Source organism: Copadichromis virginalis, linkage group LG11, assembly GCF_057382275.1.
Source record: "Copadichromis virginalis isolate Kocher_CV1m ecotype Utaka linkage group LG11, C_Virginalis_male_GT1.1, whole genome shotgun sequence".
Lineage (NCBI taxonomy): Eukaryota > Metazoa > Chordata > Actinopteri > Cichliformes > Cichlidae > Copadichromis > Copadichromis virginalis.
Window position 1 is genome coordinate 12106750 of NC_140628.1, and position 7134 is coordinate 12113883.

At 39.2% G+C, this 7134-nt stretch overlaps 1 long non-coding RNA gene across 1 annotated transcript; it reads right to left on the reverse strand.

Moving 5' to 3' along the window:
- Positions 1-2188: 2188 nt before the first annotated feature.
- LOC146698162 (uncharacterized) lies at positions 2189-6868 on the reverse strand. Its single transcript, XR_014922994.1, has 2 exons — positions 5907-6868; positions 2189-4841 (listed from the first exon to the last, which is right to left on the reverse strand). It is a non-coding gene; the product is annotated as an uncharacterized LOC146698162 (long non-coding RNA).
- Positions 6869-7134: the final 266 nt, after the last annotated feature.

The window sequence follows — 7134 nt, forward strand, 5'->3', positions numbered from 1 at the left end:
TAATATTATTAACACAACACTAGGATACATTTTCATTTCTATGCAGATGAAACCCAACTATTTTTATCTATATTATTCCTCTATTTATTTATCTTTAAAGCCACATGCATAATTCAATTAGTTATAGAACATAGTTGGTGCAGGTGTGTCTTAAAGAAAAAAGCTTTGATTTCCCATAAATTTCTCCTCCTAAATTCAAACAAAGCTAAGGTTATTATATTCTGCCCTAAAATCCTCAGAAACATGGCGTCAAATCAGATCCTTACTCCAGATGGTATTACTTCGGCCTCCAGCAACACCGTCAGTAATCTTGGAATAAATTTTGACCAGGATATGTCCTTCAATACACACATTAAGTATGCAGGACTTTTTCAACTCCTCAATGTGTCTAAAATTAAAAACACCCGGTCTCAGTCAGATGCTGAAAAACTAATTCATACATTCATTAATTCCAGGCTGGAGTATTGTAATTAATTATTTTCACGTTCTAAAAGCTTCCTTTTAATCCAAAATGTTGTAGTGAGAGTACTCAGAGGGACGAGAAAGATCATATTTCCCCCATATCAGCTTTTCTTCACCACTCCCTATCAAATCCAAAGTTGAATTTAAAATCTTTGTCCTCCTCACTTACTAAGTCTTGATGTGATCCCATTTTATCTTGAAGACCTCGGTAGCACATTATCACAAAAGAGCACTTTGCTCTCAGACTGCCACCTTACTTGTGGTTTCTAAAAGTAGAATGGGAGGCAGAACCTTCAACTGTCAGGTCACACTCCCATGAAATCAGCTCCCATTTTTTAAAATCAGACTAAGCTTTCCTTTTTGATGAAGCTTATTGTTAAAGCTGGATCAGGTGACCCTGTGATGGTGCAGGGTTATAATTATTATATAGGCTCATACGGCTACGTGATTTATGTGGTGCTGTAAGTATTTCATCTCCACTCACAGTTTTTCACGTCACAGCTGTTTATATACCGCTCCAGCATGTCATTAAATTTTTGTTTCCTCCCTCTCTTAGTCTGTGTAATCCTATCTCCCTAGGCTCTCTTTTTCTCTTCTCCCTTCCCTCACCCCAGCTGGTCACGGTAGATGGGTACCCCTTCCTGAGCCTGCATTTGACTGATGTTTCATCCTGTTTAAAGAGAGTTATCCCTTATCACCATTGCAAAGTACTTGCTCATGGGAAGTTGCTTGATTATTTGGGGTTTTCTCAGGAATCCTTTAGGTCTTTATCTCGCAGTATAAAAGCCCTCAAGTTAGCTAAATAAATAAGCCTGAATTCAGCTGAACTGAACTTTTGTTGTTATGTGGTGTTGTTAAAAAGCTGCCCAAGTTACTTAAAAGATTAACTAATAATACAAATATGTGACTATAATGTAAGAAACAGTGTGCCTTCAAATGGTTAGTCTGACCTTAATATTGTGTTTCCTTGTAATCTTTGTCTTTAATGATAAAATGTTTAAGCATATAGCAGAATCCATTTTTATGCAACAGATCTATCTGCAGGATTTTTGCTTACAAATGCAAAAGAAAGGGAACAGTTATATCAGTTTAACTGAACACAGTGGACAGATGTGTTTCACACAGTCGGCTTTGTGTACACTAAACTTAAACTATGAGGTGTGTGTGTGCTAGATTTTTCCATTCGAGTTCAAAAGAGTTATCTCTTTATCTGTTTATTCAACACAGGCTGAGTCACAGTGTTGAGTCAGTGGTTTAAAGCAGGTTTGACCTGCTACATGAAACCTGCCTCACATCATCTGGAGGGGCGAGACGGCTGCAAAAACAATAACAAAGAGCACTTTGTGTCAGCAGACTACCAAAGTGACACATTTCATTATGCATGGTGGAGAGAATCTCCAGTAAACACTTTGATGTTTTTCTAAAATGTCAAAATACAATTAACATACAATCCAATTCAGTGTTAGCAGCATACTGCTTTGTGTTATGTGTTACAAGTTTTGTTTGGATTAGCAGCAAACACAAGAAAAGTAGGAATAAATGAATGAATGAAAATGTGTGAAGAAGATCGGATTCAGTGAAAGAAGTGCGACGCTTTCAGTTATTTTATAATGGGCATTATAACAGAGGAGCTCTACACACATCACAAATCTTGTGCTTACTTTGGAAGTGATTTTATTTTCTGTATTTCTGTCATCATGTGCAGAAGCAGAAAGACGTCACAAAATCAGCGTTTTGAAAAATAATTTTAATCACATTTTTCACAAATAGCTGCCTTGTACAGTTCTTTTGAAATATACTTACAGAAAACTTAGTGGACAACCACTTACCTGTTACCTGATCATTTAGTGTTTGCCTTGCTGGATTTACTGGCTGTTAACCAAAGATGACCAGCTGTATTAAAATATAAATGACATAACAGCATCAAAGTGATTCGCTTGCCATTGTGGAAGTCAGTAAGAAAGGAGGAAATTAGATGAATCATTTGAAAGAAATGCCTTTTGCTTAGCTTAATGCATCAGACAGACTTCAGAGCCGATAGTCAAACTGACTACATCACAATCCATCACAACAGTATATGTTAACTTTCCTCCTTTCACACATCAGATATAACTACAAGTCAGCAGGAGAAAGGTGAACAATTTGTTCTTCATTCAAATAGTTTAAGGATACTTCCTGTTATTTAGTCTTTATTGCCTTGTTGTCTTATTGAGGCCTAACATTTCATATAATAATTAGAACAGTCTGCTCTAATGCATCTGAGCAGGAAGAGTTAATGAAAAGGGAACAGTGCTGTCTTGGAAGCAGATGACTGAGACAACAAAAAAGAATATAATGAGGAATAATATAGCGCTTTTTCCGCCTACTGAGGACAGAACTGTATTAGACACAGTGAGGAAGCTTAATGTGAAGGACGTGACTTATAAGAGGCAAAAACATTTTTTCCTTGATTAATGTAATGCTATGCGGTCAGTTCACCGGTTGATCCATGAGCATTACTGTGCCAACGTTACCTCCTGGTGTGCCGGTTATTTCCATTAATTCAGACTCAATGTGACATTAGAAATAAACCACAAGGAGGACGAGTGTCATGGCACTGATGAGAGAGTTAAGACTACAAGCCTGGGTTTTTCAAAATTCTCATTACCATTTGTATTAAAGAAATAGAAATGTTAAATGATATTTAGAATGAATGCGGTTTTTTTAGTATTTAGTGTCTAATGGTCTATTGAAACAGAAATGTGGCATTTGTTGAACGTAGTTGTTGCTAAAAAGTCTTACATCACCATGGATGTGGATTATTTTCCAGCACATCTACCTCTTAGGTACACATTTGGAATTTACTTTATGGGTCAAACACAAAGCAACACTAAAGAGAAACATAGCACACATTAATTTAGAAACCAGATTCAGCAACACTACAACACATTTCCTTGTTAAATGCCTCTATTATTAGGAATATATTCATATATCTGTATTTATATTTAGCTAAAATTACTATGTTTAAAAAATAAACTGTATTTGAGTTACATAAAAAATCACTATACTATTTGAAGCACATTTAAAGCAAAACCTGCCGAGAACCAAGACTCCTCACTAACATCAAATAGATGGCGGTTACATTAAGGACCATGGAGCAGAGTGCATTTGTTTCCTGGCGTTGAAGTCCTGCATAAAATCTCCAATTCTGCAGCACTTTTATGACTGTTACTGACAACTAGCATTGTCCACCATGTACTTGGCTAATAATAGACTATGCAATGTTGAAGTAGTGCCAGCCATGAAGGCTTTTTTCATCTCCCTTGGGATTTTAGAGACATTTACAAACCAGGTTTCAATAGGAAACAAGATAAAAGTGAGACGAACAGAGGAAAAAATATAAGTACATTTAGTAGTAGGCAATTTTGACAGAGACAGAAAACACCATTGCCGACAGATGTGATTTACTCTAAGTGGCTTAAAGCAAGAGATGTGCTGTGTAGTTGCCATTTACAAATAATGGACCTGTCATATATGATGTGGGAAGACGAGGGTATAGAAAATGGGGGATGCTACTGATTCTTTGTGTGAATGTTTATGCAAAGGTCAACCTTATTATACTGATATACAGAGAGAGCACAGTAGCAAAAACAAGCTTGTCAAACAAGGCAAGTATCTGTCAGGGTTACAAGGCAAGCAGAAGCCTTGTTAGTGATTATTTAAGCTGCCAGAGTGCTCCAATGAGGGGAAATAACACTCTATTTATAAATTCACATGTCTCAGGGCAAAGTGTGTTCTGTCCTGGACTCGTGTACAGAGAGAGAGCAAGAATGAATGCTAACAAACACAATCGTAAATGCTTCTCTAGGATATTTCCATTGTTTTTTTGTTACTTACAGTAGATGTGAACTAGAAATCCTACTAATAAAATTAGCAACATTTGTTTTATGACTGTAGGTATAAGTAAATAATTCAGTGATGTTGGAATTTGTTGTGTGAGCAAAACCAAAAGAGATCAGAAAGAGCTGGCTGTACTTATGCGTTCATGAAGCTCGCATCACGAATGCAATGTACGTGGCATTTGTTTAAAGTGTGTTGGAAACCATAAAATAAATATAAACCAAAAAAGTCTGAGCAGTTCTTACAGTCTTACAGTCTGATGGAAGAAGTGCTCCCACCACCTTTTTCTTTAAAGAGTTAAAGGAAATACAGGATTCTGATCAAGCCTATTCAAGAAGGTGAAAGCAGTGTAATTCTCTTTCATGAATAAATCATTTTCTCCCCCTTTCCAGCCTCGATTTTCCTTGACAGATGCCTGTGTGTCCTCTTCCATTACCCATGTCATTTCCTCTCCTTCAAGTGCAATTCCTGCTCTTGTCCTTAACACTGATCCCTGAGGACTGACATGTAAAGGGAGGGAAGTGATGGGGGGGGGGTCACGAGGAAAATTGGTAAAAACTATAAAAAGGTTGCAGTGGGTGCATTAAAAAAACAGACTTAAAGACAAAAGAGCACATAAGATAATTAAGACATCTCTTTGTTAAAAGTAATAATCATTATGAAAAAGAAAAAAAACTTGCAGAATGACACAATATAAATCCAATGCTGCCAGATGGACAAATGCTCAACCAGCCAGGCAGTCACACTTGAATATCGCACCTTACCAACTGTACAGTCAGCTACACAAAAGCTGTGAGAACCAGCTTGGAGGCCATCAGCTTTCAGACAGGCAGCTTTCTATTCATGAGGCAATCAAATAGATATAAAGCCGAGCTCATGAGTTAGGCTCACACACAGATAGATATAACTGCTGCTGCTACTTTTATGCTTCCTCTCTACTGACACTAGATAAAAGAAGCTAGATAACATAATCCAGTATGAAAAAGTGTTGCGGTTAGAGTTAGCCATACATGATAAATGCTGGGGAGGAGAGAAAAGAAGAAAGAGGTAAATATATAGGGGAGGGGTTATGGGGTGGTTGAACGTAGGGGAATGAAGTTTAAAGAGTGCTGAGAAAAATTGGAGTGGGTGGTCAATATGGAGTAAGAAGGGTGCAATAGAAAATAAAGAGTCAAAATCTGTGGAAAAATATGGAGAACATAAGCAAAACCAAGACGACGTCCCGGGGTGACTTTTCTGTTTCTCAGCTGTTTGTGTGCCAGAGACTTGGGTTACACCACAGTCAGCTCCATTCCCCCCAGACACCCCACACAATGGATGATTAATGGTAAAAGATGAAAGTAAAGCAGCAACATAGCAGGAAGAAAATAACATTGGATATGGGGAGAGGAAGGGTGTGAAAGGTGTAAAATGAGTGGATGGAGGAAAAAAAGACAAAATGTAGGAGAGACAGCGCTGAGGATCGGCTTTCTCTCTCCTCTGCCACGGCTAATTTGTGATTGTGTTTGTTTCTGTATCTCATCTTCTGCTTTTCATCTTTTATTCATGCGGTTTCATCCCCCTACCTTGTTTTTCTTCATACATTTCTCTCTGTCTCTCTCTTTCTCTCTCCCTCTCCCTCTGTCTTTAACTCCAGACTGTTAAATGTAGGTCACTCTGTCTGGAAGCTCCCCTCTCCTTTCTCCCTCTCTCTCCCTTGCCAGTCATTCAGCCCATCGTTTCCTGCCTCTTCTTCTCCTCCACTGGGGATGCAATTTGTCTGGGCTGGGAGCCGGTTGCCGGATAGCTTGCTCGCCTGGCTGGATACCGCTGTACTGGATATGATTTATATTGCGTATGGAGAGTGCAGGAGCTGCACAATTATAAGGCCCGGCCGCATCTATATCCTGGAATTAGCGGAGACATTTCCAGTGCTTTTTCCCTAGCAACGTGCAGGTGGAGATTGAGCATAGCCAGAGCCCAAGCTGCTGCAAGACTGTTTTTTAAAAGAGGGCAGGAAAAAACCTTTGGCATTGCCCCTGCCTTCTTAATCTCGTCCAAAAAAGAAAAAGACCCTTGGAACGTTGCGTGTTCGTTCGCTTCCAAAATCCACCACATAGGTCCAAATTTCGTTTTCTTTCCTCTCACTTTTTGTGTCTCGTTATTGGCAGGCAGGTTGAGTTGTGCATATTCCTTTTGTCAGGATGATGCTCCGAGCCTCTTTGAAACAACTTTCAGCACAAGGCAAGAAAACAGAGATTTTTGAAAGGTATTTCTGGATTTTACAGCAGCTCTCCATCAAGAAGCGTAAAAATATCGTAGTTATGTCAAGGCTTTGCTTGCTCCTCTTCTCTCCCCTTCCAAAAAATCTGGGAGTGGAGTGGTGAGTGTGTGTGTCTGCTTCCCCTGCTTGCCGCAGTGCAGTGCGACTGGCTTGGAGAAGTGAGGGAGGCAAAACGCAGACTGTTGCTAACTCTGTGGTGGCAGACTGGCAAAAAGAGTGGTTGAATTGTGTGGAGCTGGATGGCTGCAGTTTTAGTAGCACAAAAATCAGCTGAGGCTGTCAATCAGCCATCACTCACTGTCAAGCACAGTCAAAACAAACAGCCTCGTGCATTAGTGGGAGCGTGAGTGGGTGTGTAAGTGGGTGTGAGTACAACAGTCATCACCTCAGAGACCATGCAGACAGACACCCTAAAATTCATATAGACAAAGACACCTCACGCACAGACACGCAGACACATATGACTGCACATAAATACAGACAGCACTTATCCTGACTAGCAAGGTTTTTGCTCTGCCTCTATATTTAGT